Below are 18,098 nucleotides of genomic sequence, written 5' to 3'. Positions count from 1 at the left end.
AGCTAGAAGAATCTCTGTCCACAAAGTTGGCATCACCCACCTACCCATCTATTAACTAGTCCCCTATATCCTAATAGACTTTCTGCATGGCTGGGAAAATAACCAGAAATACTTTCTATTTTCTTAGGACAAATACCCATAAATAAAAATATTGATTTAAAAAGGGCAGGGGTGACTGGCAGGCTCAGTCAGTGGTGCATCTGACTCTTGATCTCAGGGTTGTAGGTTTGAGCACCGCATTAGATGTAGAGATTAACTGAAAAATAAAAAATCTTTAAAAAAAAATAGAAAGGGCATTAATTTTTGAACTATACTGATTAAGAAAAACACATTGTCCACTATGTAAGTTGATAGAACATTTTAACTACAAAGGTGTAAAACCATGCTTTCTTCAAAAAAAGGTTTTAAAGTTTTATTTATTTATTTGAGACAGATATACAGAGAGAGAGACAGCAAGAATGAACAGGGGGAGAGGGAGAGGGAGAGGCAGAAGCAGATGACCCACTGAGCAGGGAGCCTGACACAGAGCTCGATCCCAGGACCCAGAGACCACGACCTGAGCCAAAGGCAGACATCCAACCATCTGAGCCATCCAGGCACCCTTCCTCAAACTTTTCTAAAACATAATTTCATAATAAGATAAGGGAATATTAATAGAGCTGTTAAAAGAATTTTTTTTCTTAGAAACTTGTGGATCTTCCTTTTCGTTTTTTAAAATAACAATTGTTATTGAAAAACTCCAACCTTAACCGATGAAAAACAGACCTTCCTTGTATTGTACACCCAAAACCCAGAATAGCATCTGGTGCATAGAAAGTGACTGGAAATATGTTTAATCTCAAAATTTTATACCATAATCATCTTTCATTTGTGATGACAAGTGAAAGACAAACATAGATACCAAGATATATGAAAACATACTCTTCAAGAATTTTTTAAAAGGAAATGTTTGAAAGTACATTGAAACTGACAAAGAAATTAGCAAAATAAAGTCAGATAGTATAGCCAAGATGAAATATGAAAAATAGTGAGCACTGAAATCACTTAAAATAGAGACAACTCATAAATTTATCAAAAGTAATCATATTAAGAGAACATTTTAAAATACTTTTAGAAATGAAGATACCAAGTATGGGTGCATAAATATCGATATGATAGAGGAATGGAATAGCAAATATTTAAATAGAAATGTTGATTATAGAAATAAGAGATTGAAGAGACAGAACAAAAATTGTTCTAAATATTCTATCACAAATACAGGACATTCATATTACACTACTTTATTTTTGACTCAATAACAAGAACAACTGTTAACTTACAGGTTTTTTTTAACCTAAAAATGTGTTTCAGAGTCACCTGAGTGGCTCACTCTGCCTTCGACTAAGGTCATGATCCAAGGGTCCTGGGATCCAGCCCTGCATCAGGCTCCCTGCTCAGTCAGTAGCCTGCTTCTCTCTCTGCCCCTCCTCCCCACTCGTGCACTCTCTCACTATCTCTCTCTGTCTGAAATAAATAACATCTTAGAAATGCATTTAGGGTGCCTGGATAGCTCAGTTGTTTTATGTCTGTCTTTGGCTTAGGTCATGATCCTGAGGTTGAGTCCCACCCACATCAGGCTTCCTGCTGGGCAGGAAGTCTGCTTCTCCCTCTGACCCTCCTCCCACTTGTGCTCTCTCTCAAATAAATAAGTAAATAATCTTTTTAAAAAAATGAATTTCAACAACATATGGGTTATCATTATGAGTATATTAAACACGATCCTTTAAGTAATTGGAAAACATAAAAGTGAAGTCTTTCTACTGAAAGTCAGCAAACTACAAAAAGCCTATTTTCTTAAAGAGAAAGTATATAAAACAAATTGACAGAAGTAAATCAGTCATATAAGCTAATAAAACACATGTGAAAAAGTAAATTCCTGTATTGAAATTAGATAGAGTGGCATATAGATAAGTATATATGTATGTATGTATCTGTGTGTTACATTGAGTTGAAAAACAATGTGTCAAAGAAAATCTTTAAAAGAGGTAAATAAAGTGATGTAAACAAAAGGAAAAGGAAGGTTGCAAAATACTAAAAAAAGTAAAATTCAAGACACAGAATTAAATGGAACAAAAGGTTATTTTATATTGATAAAGCATAAGATTCATAGTGTATTAAATAATGTATTTGATTCTTAAATTTTTAAATTAAAGTATTAAATTTAATATTTAATAGAAAACTATATAATTAATAATTTAATTATTTATCAAAATAATTAAATGTTCTACAATGGCTTGGAACTCAAAAAAAATCTCTCGGGCGCCTGGGTGGCTCAGTGGGTTAAGCTGCTGCCTTCGGCTCAAGTCATGATCTCAGGGTTCTGGGATCGAGCCCCGTATCCAGCTTGCTGCTCAGCAGGGAGCCTGCTTCCCTCTCTCTCTCTCTGACTGCCTCTCTGTCTACTTGTGATCTCTCTGTCAAATAAATAAATAAATAATCTTTAAGAAAAAAAATCTCTCCACCAACTACTGTTTATATTTTATTTATACATGTACATTCTGGAAAAGGAAAGCAGAATATAAATATAGAAATATGTAGTAACCCATTTTGCCCATTAATTAATTGTTAAATAATTATCTGGTAAAATACAAGTAACTGGTTTGTTGAACCTCTGAACTCTGTGAGATATGAATAACAAATTCTTTTATTATTTTTTTCCAGTCAATGCTTTCAGTCATGCCCTGCTGAATCTGTCTTCCAAATCCATTGAATGATATTTCTGGTAGGTTCCACAGTCGGTCACTTTCAGTGATGATTAAACAGCACATATTATTCAAATATAAAATTCCAAACACATTTTCTCACATGAAAATAACCAGAAATAAAGTCTATGTTCTTAGTATAAATTCCCATAAATGAAAATAGTGATTTAAAGGAGACTTTAACTGGGGAACCCAGCTGGCTCAGTAGGTAGAGCATGTGACTTTTGATCTCAGGGTTTTGAGTTCAAGCCCCACCACACGGGACATAGAGTTTATCAAAACAAAGGGGGGGGGGACATTATTTCTTGAAATATACTTATAAAGAAAAAAATACTGTCAAAAGCCCAAGTTGATTAAAAAAAAATTGTAGCTATAGAGAAATAAAAATGAGGCCATCCTCACACTTTTCTATCACTTAATTTCATAATAAAGTGAAGAAATATAAATAGAGCTGTGGTTAGGAAAAAATTTTTAACTCAAAATTTTATGCTCCAAAACCATTTCCTCTCTGCCGTCCAGATTTTTCTTGACCTTTAAACCAAGGTAAGAGCAGAGCGAAAGAAGTGTGGTCTTACGTCCTTTTACCCCTACAACCCTCACTTCTGGTTCTAGCTCATCTGAAATGTAATACCTGAGGACAGGTAATAGGAAAATCACCAGGGATTCTTATATATAATTTACTGCTTAGCTGATAATTTCTTTCTACCAATGCATCAATAGTAAACACTGATAATTAATATCTTCTGTTAGGTACTCAAATGCAGTCTCTCTTGCAAGATACCTTATCAGTTTCTCAGGGAGTCCCACAGAGGATTCCTCCAAATATGCAAAATTTTAACAAGTGAACTCAGCCTCTTTCACTTTTGATCCAAGATCTAACTCCTTATAATACATTTCTTAGACTTTGCTGCTGGGGTCCTGGTATGTGGTGGTTACTCTTTTGAATGGAATACTGAGATTTCTTCAATGTCCACTTGATCCATGGAAATCCATTTCCTTGCCACACTAAATATGGACTCCACGGTATCCCATTGCTACCTCAACTCCTTAGCCAGCTATTGCTTCCCTATTTACTTTTTCTCTATACTTACATAAGTACAAAATCATTACAAAATCAAGTGTCCAACTGTGAATGAATTACCAATATACTTTGCATTTAGGTACAATGAATCTCTACAAATAATCTTTGGAAAGCCCCTTTCAGAGGCTTGGGGATGGGAGAAGAACTACTTCCTCTCCCCATGGAAAAGACAAGGAAAAGTTATAGCATACCTCAACAAGCCAATGACTTAGATTCCCAAAAAAAGCTCTCTCAAATGCAAATGACTATTTATGTTATAGTCATACATCTATATTCTGGAATAGGAAAGCAGAAGGGTCCAGTGCTGATGACCATGAATATCAAAGTCAGATTGATTGCCTGTAAATAAATCTTGAAGTAAGTATCTGGTGCCTGATTTTTTCTGGCTTTATTTAACAATGAGGCACCTGGGTAGCTCAGACCCTTAAGTGTCCAACTATTGATTTCAGCTCAGGTCATGATCTCAGGGTTGTGAGATCGAGCCCTATTGGGCGCTACACTGGGCATGGTGGCTGCTTAAGACTCTCTCTCTCTCTCCCTCTCCAACAAAAACAACAACAACAAAAACAAAAAAGCATGTGGAGTACTTGAAGAACTTTTGTCCTCAGTTTTGGAATCTAACACTCTACTTTGTGGAAAATATGAAACCCCTACAATATTGCATTATACATGTAAAAGCAAAATGTGTAGATGTAATAATTACAAATGAAAGCAAAAATACCTAGAAAAGCAATGTTGTTCCTTTTAGCTTTTCTCAATTTTTAATTAACTGAATTGAGAAAATACTAATTTAGAATTATAAAGATCTAAATATCACAATTAATAATACTGATTTAAGAGTAAACAATGGACTACTGTAACAAAGACACTAAAATTGCTCTTTATTCCTATGCTCGTGGGTTTTAAATTGATCTTAAATGAAGACAAAGAAGAGCTCAATAAATTCCACAAAGCATTAATTACTCAGGTTCCAATAAAATCTCTAATACACTAAAGCTAGAAATTAATAATTAGGAGCTAACAACAATAAAAACCAAATAACTAAAACCATGTGAAAATTGAAAAAAAAAAATTACCCTAACATAAGAAGCAAAACTCCAGGCACAGAATAGATAGAACTTTGTGATTCCAGTCTCAGTCCAAAGACTTTATCCTTTAATTAAAACATTGGCCCCTACACTTAACAATGACAAACTACAGAGCAACACTAAACACACAATGGCCTATAGGCAAAATCTGGCCACACTTTTAAAAAAATAAATTGTAAAAGATTTTGTTTATTTGAGAGAGAGTAAGTGAGAGAGAGAGAGAAGAACCAAGGGGAGGGGTGAAGGGAGAAGGAAAAGCAGACTCCTGCTTGAGCAGGGAGTCTGACGCAGGGCTCCATCCCTGGACTCCAGGATCATGACTGGAGTGAAAGGCAGACGCTTGGCCAACTGAGCCAGCCGGGTGCCCCAGTAAATAAATTTTAATGAAACACAATGAAGTACAATCATTTTAGTTTTGTGTATGACAGGTATTATGTTAACAGCAATTGACTAATTATAACAGAGACCATTTGGCCTGAAAAGCCTAAAATATTCACTATCTGTCCCTTTTAGAATAAGTTTCTGAGATCTGATAAGGAGGAATGTGACACAATTAGATAAATTTATTTTCAAAACAAGATAAACATCTTCACGGACCATACATTTACAAAAAAGATGCTTTGTCTTAAAGGCAAAACCCGTAAGAATGGTGGCAACTTCCTATCCAATACAATAAATGCTCAAAGACAATGGAACAACAACTTTTAAAATGCTCAAACCAAGAGAAGAAGAAGAAGAAAAAAAAAAAGCCCTGTCATCCTAGATATATGGATGCTGAAAAAAATATCCAACAAAAATGAAGATGAGTCACCTATTTTGGAAACAATCTGGCAGTTTCTTCAAAAAACTTAGATATATCTACCAGCTGGTTCAGCAATTATGCTCATAGGTATATTCTCCCCAAAATGGAAACATGTGTCTACAGAAATACTAGTAAACCAATTTTCTTAGCAGAATAACACATAAAAACTAAAGCTGGAAACAACCTCAAATGTCCATTCACTGATAACTAGACAAATGAAATATAGGATATCCATACACTAGAATATTTGACCATACAAAGAAGTGACATAGTGATACATGGTACAAAACGGTCATATGAACCTTGAAAAGACTATGCTGAGTTGAAGGAACTCAGACACAAAATGATCATGTGTTGTGTGACTCCATTTATATGAAATGTCTAAAATAGGCAAATTTATATAAAGAGAAAATAGATGAGTGGTTGCTAGAGGGATGGGATTGGAGGAAATGAGCAGGACTACTTATGGACATAGAGTTTCTTTTGGGGTGAGAGAAATATTCTGGAATGAGATGCTGATAATGACTGCACAACTCTGAACATATTGTACAAAACTGTACATTATAAAAGAGTAAATTTTAGGTATGTGAATTATATCCAAATAAAGGCACTACCAGACAAAAATGAAGATGGAGACTTCTGCTTTCGCTTGGACAACAGAAAGCTGGGAAGATCATTGCTTTCACACTAATAATGAAGAAAAGCCAAATAACCTTCAAAAGCATAAGTTTTCCTGAGTGCAGAAAGAGACTTGAATTCACAAGGCAACCATCCATAAAAATAAAATTCCTAAGAGTTACAAGCCACACCAAAGACAGAGTATCTATGAACTGTATCACGTTTGATAGGGCATGGGAAAAAGAAGGAGCCAACATACACAAAAGGGAAGAGAAAAGTCAGTTTTTAAAAGGCAATTAAGGACTATATTTTGGAATAGTGAGATTCCTTGAAAACAAGAGTAGTTGTATAGCAGCCTTAAGTGAATTTTTCGTATTGTTTTTACATAGTTTTACTTTGTTTGAATCTTTCATAATGAAATCTTTTCTCTTAAATACAAAATAAATACAATGAAGGTTATTAGTTTGTTGTAGAGGGATGGTGGGAATGTGCAAATGACATGAACAGGAATTTCACAGAAGAGGAAGCTGAATGGCCTATAAAATACAAATGGTTGATAACTGCACTAGTAGTGATGGAAATGTGAAATACAAAGAGAATATGAAATATTGTTTCATATCTGTATAGTGACAAAATGTCTTTATAAATTCCCTGAAACTATTGTTGGTAAGGATGTGCGAAAATAGAGAATGGGAATTCTCATATACCTCTGACAAGGTTAAAAAGTGTTATTACCATAATCTGAGAAAATCTTTTGAAGTTGAAATGGCAATAACTTAGGAAATTTCAATTTCATATCTAAAGGTATACCCTAGAGAAATTCTAAAGGGTACATGGGGTATAAATTAGAATGTACATTTCAAAAAAAAATAACATCAATCAATAAATTGAGTCATGTTAATGAACATATACTCTAGCTCCACTAAAATGAACGAATGAGATTTACACGTATAAAGAAAGGTACAGCTCAAAAAACAAACTGCAATAAAAAAAAGTTGCTGAATCGTATCTACCAAATGGTACAATTTATATAGATGTAAAAACTATAAAAGAACATTATATATTATACATGGTTATTTCAACATATAGTCAATGCATGAAAACATGTCAGTGGAAGATGAACATGAATTTCATAGTAACAGAAGGTGTGGAGGGAGATTAATTTTGAAGGAGGTAAACAGGGCTCCTTAGCTGATTTTTAAAATGTTATGTTTTTAAAAAAACCTATTTGAAGGAAATATGGCATAATGACAAGATTTTATGAATTATTGTGTTTCCTACTATATTCTCTCTGAAACTGTCCACATATTTGAAGTACTTAAAATTTAAACAAAAACTGTAACAAAAATTCTAAATTCAGAAGATTTGTCACCAAACTGGTTTCAAGCGAAAAAAAAATTTATTTCAAATGACTTTATTATAAAATAACAAAGATGAAAATAAAATTTTTGCTCAAGAAATTACAAAATAATAAAATCACTGGGGAGTAAGAGAAGAATTTAATGAAGTTAATCTGAGAGGTACTTAAATTATAAAATAGAAAAGTGTGGCAACATTAAGAAATGTAAGAGGTTTTTTCCCCCTCTAAAAAGAGGCCAAAAAACCTTAGCAAGCATAGTAAAAATAAAGACAAAAAGATCACAGAAAACAACACAAAGAAATACAGGAGATACAAAATACACTAAAAGTAAAAAAGTAAATCTTTTATACTAAAATGAAAGTCCAGACAATAAAGAGATCCTAAAATAAATGCTTGGCAGAACAATTGGTTTAAAAAAACTTTCGAGAAATAAGATGGAAGTAAAAATGACAGGACTTGACAATGGTTTGGATGTTAAGACTGAATGAAAATGACCAGTTGTACAACTCCGAGGTTTCTTTGCTGGGTGGTTGGGTAGATGTCTGTCCTGCCAACTGAGTTAAAGAATATAAGGGAGACACAGATTTGAGGATAAAGATGACTAAGTAGAGCCAGGATATAATAACTTTCATGTGCCTATGAAACATCTTGGTACAGAGGTATGTTTCCTATTGTCACATCATTCCTTGAGAGCTCATAGTGTTCTGTTTTTTCCAAGACTTATTTCCATTATTTTGTTTTTCTTTCTACATAAATCTTAATCACTTTGACTTTTTCCCCCACTTTGACTTTTCCAATTCAAGCTCTCTTTATAATTTCTTGCCCTATCCCAAGTGTGGAGATACCACGGTTCAAAATAAGTAGAAACAAGTGGTCTCTGTTGTTTTCAACCATCTCCCAATCACACCAGAATTTCATTAGATTTTCTGGGATATAACGCCTAGAAATATAAATATGTTCTGGGGGAAAGCTTAAAAAATCCAGTGAAAAATCAGTGAATCCAGAGACTGTAGATGACCACAACATAGGGTGATGTTGATCTCTACATATAACTGTATTTTTCTGAATTGAGCTATCTAGTAGGTAAGATTTACTGAATAGGCTAACTCTAGGTAATTCCGATAATGATTCAAACCCACAAGATTAATGTAGCAAAGACTTAATGAGTCACACTATTGGATGTAGTTGCTAATCAATTCTTCATCTTTACCTTATCCTGATCAAGTTAAGATTTAAGATCTAGCCAAACAGGTAACATTGAAACTGTGGTTGGAAATGTTATCTTTTGGGAAGAACTGACATTTACCAAAGCATGTAAGAACACCTCCTGGAGAATGTATCTTGATGACAAATACACAAAAACAACATACTAAACTTAGTTTCAACATAATAATCGTGACAACTCCAAACAAGAACATTCATAGAGATCAGTTACTCATGCCTAGGATCTTGAATTATATAATTAAGTATAGCTTACCATAAATGGAATTGGTTTGGAAATCTGGTTTCTTATACCAATGTAATTGATTAGAACTCTGAGAAGATGAAAATGTGATTGTTTCCCTCTAATACCACCCATTCTCCAGAACATACATATACAACCTCTAATACATAGCATCATTTGAAGCCCATTCCACTCACCTAATGACCAAAGGACAGCTCTTTAATGAAACACTGTAACTGGCTTTACCCTTCTAACCATAAAATCTTTCACATAACATAAATACTGTGGTCTTTATAATCTAGCTAAAAATGATAACCAAATTTCCATTTTATAAAAATCAATACTTACTGAACACTTATTATATTCCAGGTTCTGTTCTTTGTGCTCACTATGTACCAACTCCTTTAATCTCAAAGTGATGTTAGGACATATGTTACTGGTATAAGTATAATTTTAGAGGTTAGTAATGAGACAGAAAAAGTATTGAAAAATGTTAAAAAACTTACCCAAGTTAGTAATTGCTAAACCTTGGATTCAAATCCTGGGTCGATGTGACCCTGAAGACAATAGCATTAGCCTCTGCTCTATTCTACTAGATAACACCCAAGGTGGGAATGCATCCCATCTGCCTTGCTGTAGCACTTTATTTTTATCCCATACTCTATATTGCCACACCAGTCTGGTATTTTGTCCCTAAAAGTGATACTAAACCATATGTTATGAAAACTTAGGAATAACCTCAAAGTTTACCATTCTATTTCAAATGTCCCAATTTCTCTTAGATATTAAAATAAGATTTGAATTGCTTACCTCAGATCCTGCTTATGAACTAAAATGAATCAAGGAATGAAGGAGACCTCCATGAATGTAACTAACTAAATCAGTGCTTCCTAAAATTAATTTCATTATGATAAATGTAGATGTTACTCATACCCAGAGCTTAATCAGCTTAGGGGCTTTGACTATCCCAGGACCTACTTGGCAATACTAAGAGAATCAATGCTTCAAGCTCAGCTATAACCTGTTCATAAAACTTTGACTACCAAGCTACCATCTAAAACTTTCTTAAGCCTTCTTGTATCTTTGAGCTTCAGTAACACATAGTTAACATCCTTTTTTATCTTGATGTATACTTAAAATAGCTGGTGAAAAAGGATGGGGGAGCAGTAATTGTGGTACTGAATATGAGGAAAAAGAAGGGTGAACAAAGAGAGTATCTTCTTTCTACTTTATTACACAAAATACTTTCCTCTACAGATATATGACAGTTCGTTCGCTATCCTGCAGGGTAAGAAATAATGTTATAAATCTAAAACATTAATAGATTCATACTGTATTTCAAGAAGTACATAGAGCAAAATTCCTCTCTGGACTGACTTGGAAATGACAGAGGATGGCATGAAGGATCATACCCACTATAGTGGCTTTCACATCCCAGAAATAAAAATGCATAATGATTTGTCTTTCATGTCTGAAAATGGTATTATTAACTCACCATTAGAAAGGGCATGTCCCAAAAAGTTTTCTGTCTAGTTTATAAATGGCATTATAATCTGAATATACTAGGGGAACATACTTGAAGAAACTGTGTTTTGAAACCAAGGAAATAAAACATTTCAATGCATAAAAAGAATTTACTAAAATAAAAGTGAAGAAATACAAACTCATTAAAACACTAGCCCTGAGGATGACATCTGATTGAACTTCAAAAAGACAAATTAAAATAATTTTCAAAAGTTTTAAAATCATAATTCCCCAAATAAGTAATGATCAATAAGTGGCTAATCAGGCCTTTGAGAATACAACATGTAGTTCTAGAAGCAAGTATGAAATAAATATTATTTTGTCATTTTTTTGGTTGATAAAATTTAAAGGCCTAAAATAGGAGAGAAGACTAGCATTATCGTATGGCTATAACAATGTTAGATGAAGATAAATTAAGAGAGAAGCCCAGTAATTCTGCTTACTTAGTTCTGTTATCTTGAAGTAAATTACTTACCTCCTTTAATTCTCTATTTCTTCATTTATAAAATGCATAATAGGGACTTCCAAGACAAAACTTCCTATTCCTATTGATAAATAAAATTATCAACCTTAGATGTGATAGATAGATAGATAGATAGACGGACACAGAGATAGATGGAAATAAAGCAAACAAGAAAACTTTGAGAAGTGGAGGGTAGAAGACCAGCTAGAAATCTCAGGACACAAGGAACAAAACAATGGCAAGTTCACTGGACTTCTTTTTTTCATATATCACACACTTGGAGATGAAGAAGCCAACAACACAATCTTGTTCTCTCAAGCCACAGGACCATGAAAAAGGCAGCCTCATAAAACAAGAAACAGTTAGGCAGTTACAATTCTACTCTAGCTAAACACCGCAGAATAAAGCGTGAACTAAACACTACCAATATCAGCAAAGATTAAGTCAAGACTATCACCATTGCCAGGGTGTAATGAAATACCCCAATATACCCAGTAGATTATGTCAGAAAAATTATGAGCAAAGATATAGGACTAAACACTACCAATATCAGCAAAGATTAAGTGAAGACTATCACCATTGCCAGGGTGTAATGAAACACCCCAATATACCCAGTAGATTATGTCAGAAAAATTATGAGCAAAGATATAGGACTTTCAACCCCACCAGGCAATAAAAGTACTCCCCTACCTCAATGTCACCCCCTACCCATTCCAGTTGGAAGGGGTAAAAGGAAGTCAACTAAAATAGAAGATTTAAATAAGATTCTGAATATCAAAGTATAACACTGAAAGTGTAAAGGACTCAATAAAAAAAATTCATCATATGAAGAAGGCACTACTGATTCAAGAAACTGAGAGATTCCTGAAAATGATAAAATCAAAGAAATTGACATCATAGCTCACAGTAATCAGGCTTCTAAAAACTGAAGGAGAAGAAGAACAAGTTTGAAAGCAAACAGTTAAACAACACATTGCCTTAGGAGGAAGACAAAACGATAATAGATTCATGAGCAAAAACCATGGAGGCCACAAGGAATTTGCATGGTATTTTTCAAGTGCTAAAATCAAAGAAATATAAATGCAAAATTCTATATCTACCAAAATATCTTTCAGGAATGAAGAGGAAATCAAGACATTCTCAGATAAAGGCAAATGGAGTTTGTCACCAGCATACTTATTCTGAAGGAATAGCTAAAGGAAGTTCACTAACAAAAGGGAAATGATAAAAAGAAATAATCTTAGAACAAGAAAATAAAGAAATGATCAAGTATAAAAAATGAGTAATGACAGTAAATTTTTCATTTCCTCTCAAGTTGTCTAAATCACATCACACAGTTGCAACAAAAATTATAAGACTGTATGATGCACTTTTAAATGTACATAGAAGAATTACTTAAGATGGATTATATGGGGGGGAATCAAGAAAGGGAAGGATTCTATACTTCATAACTGGTAATGACATCAATATATTTTAAAAAGTTATGTGTAGAGGTGCCTGGTTAGCTCAGTGGGTTAAAGCCTCTACCTTCGGCTCTAGTCATGATCCCAGGGTCCCAGGATCGAGCCCCACATTCATCTTTCTGCTCAGCAAGGAGCCTGCTTCCTCCTCTCTCTTTATCTCTCTCTCTGCCTGCCTCTCTGCCTACTTGTGATCTCTATCTGTCAAATAAATAAATAAACTCTTAAAAAAAAACTTAAAAAAAAAACCCAAAAACCATATATTAAAAAAAAAAAAAACAACTTATGTGTATACAATGTATACACTCTCGAAAACAGTATGGAGATTCCTCAAGAAGTTGAAAATAGAGCTACCCTATGACCCAGCAATTATGCTACTGGGTATTTACCCTAAAGATACAAATGGAGTGATCCCAATGGGCACGTGCATCCCCATGTTTATAGGAGCAATGTTCACAAGAGCCAAACTATGGAAAGAACCTAGATGTCCACCAACAGATGAATGGATAAAGAAGATGTGAGATAGATAGATTGATAGATAGACATAGATCTATCTATCTATCTATATATAATATTATGCAGCCATCAAAAAATGAAATCTTACTATTTGCAACAATATGGATGGAACTACAGAGTATTATTAAAAGCGAAATAAGTCAATCAGAGAAAGACAATTATCATATGATCTCACTGATATGAAGAATTTGAGAAACAAGGCAGAGGATCACAGGGGAAGAGAGGAAAAAATGAAACAAGATGAAACCAGAGAGGGAGACAAACCATAATAAGAGACTCTTAATCTCAGAAAACAAAATGAGGGTTGCTAGAATAGACGGAGATGGGAGGGATGGGTCATTAGGTGATGGACACTGGGAAGGGTATGTGCTATGGTGAGCACTGTGAATTGTGTAAAACTGATGAGTTACAGACCTGTACCCCTGAAACAAATAATACATTAAATATTAAAAAATAATAAAAAATTTAAAAAAATTAAAAGTGGCTGAGTCCCATTTATGCCATAAAAAATAAAATAAAAAGCATGTTTAACATAAAAAAGTACCCACAAAACATGTAAAGTATATACAATCTCCTGGGCCATAAAATAAGTCTCAACAATTATAAAAGAACTGATATCATACACAGTGTGTTCTCTGAACATAATGGGTTTAAATTTAGAAGTAAAAATTGAAAGATAACGGGAAAATAACCACATACTTTACAATGATCCAACACACTTCTGTAATCCACAGACTAAAGTGCTATCTCAGGACACCTGGCTGGCTCAGTCAGTAGAACATACAACTTTTGATCTTGGGGTTATGAGTCTGAGCACCACAGTGGGTGCAGAGATTACTTAAAAATAAAATCTTTAAAAAATTAAGAGCTACTTCAAGGGGGATAAAAAATACCCTGAAAAGTATACAAGTGACAATGCAAAATATTGAGACACCTGGGGGGCTCTGTCCTTAAGCATCTGACTTCTGCTCAGGTCATGATCCCAGGGTCCTAGGATCCAGCCCTGCATTGGGCTCCCTGCTCTGTGTGAAAGCCTCATTCTCCCTCTCCTACTCCCCCTGCTTGTGTTTCCTCTCTTGCTGTCTCTCTGTCAAATAAAAAAATACAGTCTTTAAAAAATGAAAAAAAATCAAAATATCAAAATATGTAAGATACTTCTAAGGAAGTGTTGGGAAAAATATTTATATCACTAAATAATGCAACCATTAGGGAAGAAGAAAGCATAGGAATCAGAAATCAATGAAATTGAAAGAGGAAAAACATTAGATAAAATCAATGGAGCAAAGAGTTGGTTTTTTGAAAAGATCAATAAAACTGGTAAGTCTCTAATAAGACTGATAAAGAAAAAGGTAGGGAAATATAAATCACCACTACCAAGACTGAAATAGGAGTTACCACTACAGAATCTGCACACATCAAAAATAATAAAGAAATACTACAAATAAGTCTACACATATAAATTTGGCAACTTGATAAGAGATCAATTATTTGAAAATTACAAGCTACCACAACTGACCTAATGTGAAGAAGAATGACAAAGATAGGTGCATAATTTATTAAGTAAATTTAATTTCTAATTCTAGAACTCTAACAAAATGTGAAGTCTCAGATGGCTTCAGTAAAGATTCTACCAAGTCTTCAAGGAAGAATTAACATAAATTATAGAAAATCTCTTCTAAAATGTTAAGGAGGAAGATATAATTCCTAAGTCTTATGATGAGGCCAGTATTTACCTGGTATCAAACAAAAGACAATGCTAAATAAATAAATAAAGTACAATAATCTCTCATGAACATAGATACAAGAATCCTGAACAAATATTAACAAATAGAAACCAATGATGTATAAAAACATTTGTACACACTGACAATTGATTTGTATTCCAAGAATGTAATATTATCTTAATATTTGAAAATCAATCATTGTAATCACCATATTAACAGACTGAACAAGAAAAATGACAGGATCATGTTAATTGCCACATACAAAAGCGTATAACAAAATTTGACACTGATTCATGATAAAAAGAGTCATAAAAATAACAATAGAGTAGAGCTTCCTCAATCTGATAAATAGCATATACACAAAACCTTTTAACATTACACTTGCTGGTTAAAGACAAATGGTTTGCCAGGAGGATTGGGAGCAAAGCTAGTCTGCCTACTCGGACAACTTATTCTTAATAATCATTGTGCTAGAAGTTGTAGTTTTAAATTGAGCAAGAAAAATTACAAACTACAGAAAAGAGAATGAAATAAAACTATCAGTATTGGCAGATGACATGATACAAAATCCAAGTAGTCTACAAAAAAACTGCTAGTATAAGTATTTTCAGCAAGGTCACAGGATAGAAGATAAATAGCAAGTATTATACATATTTCTATACGTAAGCAAAGAATACACGGACACTAACATTAAATTGTAACACAATCACAAGTGCTCAAAAAAACTTCTGAAGTGTAAATCTAAAAACATATCCAGGACTCATTTCAAGAAAACTATAAAATGTAGCTGAAAGAAATCAAGGAACAAAATAAAATGAAAGACATATAGTGTTCACGGACTGGAATACTAAAGATGTTGATTCCCCACAAATTGTTCTATAGGCTTACCAAAATCCATATCAAAATATTGGTAAAATTTGTGTAGACACAGAGAAGCTTATTATAAAATTTATACACAAATGCTCAAGCCATAGAATAACCAAAATGATCTGGAAAAATTAAAATCACATGGGAAAGGTACCACTGTAACTGATACTAAGTGTTACTACTCAACTACAGAAATCATGGCAGGGATATTGACAGAGGGACCAAAGGAACAGAATAAAGAACCCACAAAAAAGAGGTGTCTGACTGGTTCAGGGAGTGGAACATGCAACTCCTGATCTCCGGATTGTAAGTTTGAGCCTCACATTGGGTATAGAGTTTACTTTAAAAAAAAAAAACAGAAACAGACCCACATGAATATGCCCATCTGATTTTTAGCAAAACTGCAAAAGCTATTTAATGGAGTTAGGATAGGCTTTTCAACAATGGTGCTCAAGCAATAGTACATGACAGGAAAACAGATGAACCTCAACCTCAACTTCACAACTTATTTAACAATTAACTCTAACAGATCATAGAAGTTAATGATCCATAGAATTTCAAACTACAAAACTCAAAAAAAAAAAAAAAAAAAGCAAAGGTGAAATCCTTGGGATGTAGGGCAAGGCAAACAGCTCTTGGACTTGTCATCAAAAACATGATCAATGGGGCTCAATCCATTAAGCAGCCAACTCCATTTCAACTCAGTTCCTGACATCAGGGTAGTGAGATCGAGCCCTGCACTGGGCTCCGCACTAGGTGTGGAGTCAGCTTAAGACTCTCTTCCCTCTGCCCCCCACCCCCTCACTCACACACTCTCTCTCTTAAAAATAAAATAATAAATCCTTTAAAAACAAAAAACCTGCATGTGAATCTGTAATTTTATTATAATGAAACAGCTTACGCAAAATGAGAATTTCTCCATGACCACACCAAAAGGCTCATCATTTAAACTTCTCAAAACAAGTGTGATGGTGAAATGAGATGTCGTAAAATTAAAGCCTCCCTTTGAAAATAACCTCTGCTTGGTTTCAGTTTCACAGACTGCCTATTTCTCATGTGACATTATATGCCAAGCCATGTGACATTCGCCACTGATGACCCTGAAGCTCCCCACAGTTGTAGAGAACATTGAGAACCAAGAAACTTAGGGTTGGGATGTACAGGGAATAACAGATAAATCCAAAAAATACTTTAGACGATTTTTGTTGAAACATGGAAAACAAACATTATGTCATTTAAGTCATTCCGGTCATAACCTTTTAACTTCAAAAAAAGTTTGATTTAAAAAGTGTATAATACTACCTATTTGTGTATGGTAGAAGACATTAAATGGAATAATACTAATTATAACTGCAACAATAAACCCAACTCACAATTACAGCCCTGCTTCTGAGGCTAAAGGAAGAGAATTGAGGATAGAGAGAATATGATTGTTCTAGGGAGGGGGGGTTAGACATAAAACACAGCACAAAAATTGTAAAATCTGAGGCTGTACTTCTATCCAGAAAACTCCTTAAACCATTAGTTAAAATATTAAACATTAAAAATAAAGAAATAGGGGCACCTGGGTGGCTCAGTGGGTTAAAGCCTCTGCTTTCGGCTCAGGTCATGATCTCAGGGTCCTGAGATCGAGCCCCGCGTGGGGCTCTCTGCTCAGCGGGAGGCCTGGTTCTCTTCCTCTCTCTCTCTCTGCCTGCCTCTCTGCCTACTTGTGATCTCTGTCTGTCAAATAAATAAATAAAATCTTTAAAAAAATAAAGAAAGAAAGAAAGAAAGAAATTAAATATTACATAATATTTCAGGATTGGATTTGAAGAAATTAACTTGCCATGCTAATTACACTATCCAATTATGGGTCTATTCATTTCTTAACCTAACACACAAACACACACACATATTTGATTCTTTTTTTTTTTAAAGATTTCATTTATTTATTTGACAGAGATCACAAGTAGGCACAGAGGCAGGCAGAGAGAGAGGGAGGGAAGCAGGCTCCCTGCTGAGCAGATAGCCGGATGTGGGACTCCATCCCAGGACCCTGGGATCATGACCTGAGCCGAAAGCAGAGGCTTTAACCCACTGAGCCACCCAGGCACCCCACACACATATGCTTCTAAGCTCTAAAAGAGCAGCAACTAAGAATTATAATTTTCAGCCATTATACCCTTGCATAGAGCCTGGCACTTAGAAAACTCATACATATTTGTATTCTACGCCACTCAAAGTGTGGTCCATGGACAAGCATCATCAGCATGTCCTAAGAGTTTATTAGAGAGGCAGAGTCTCAGGCTCTATTTTCTTTTTTCTTTTTTTTTTTTTAATTTTATTTTTTATAAACATATATTTTTATCCTCAGGGGTACAGGTCTGTGAATCGCCAGGTTTACACACTTCACAGCACTCACCATAGC

The sequence above is a fragment of the Enhydra lutris genome, unplaced genomic scaffold (genome assembly GCF_002288905.1).
Source record: "Enhydra lutris kenyoni isolate GAN:26980312 unplaced genomic scaffold, ASM228890v2 scaffoldscaffold53, whole genome shotgun sequence".
NCBI lineage: Eukaryota > Metazoa > Chordata > Mammalia > Carnivora > Mustelidae > Enhydra > Enhydra lutris.
Note: the sequence above shows the minus strand (reverse complement) of the source record.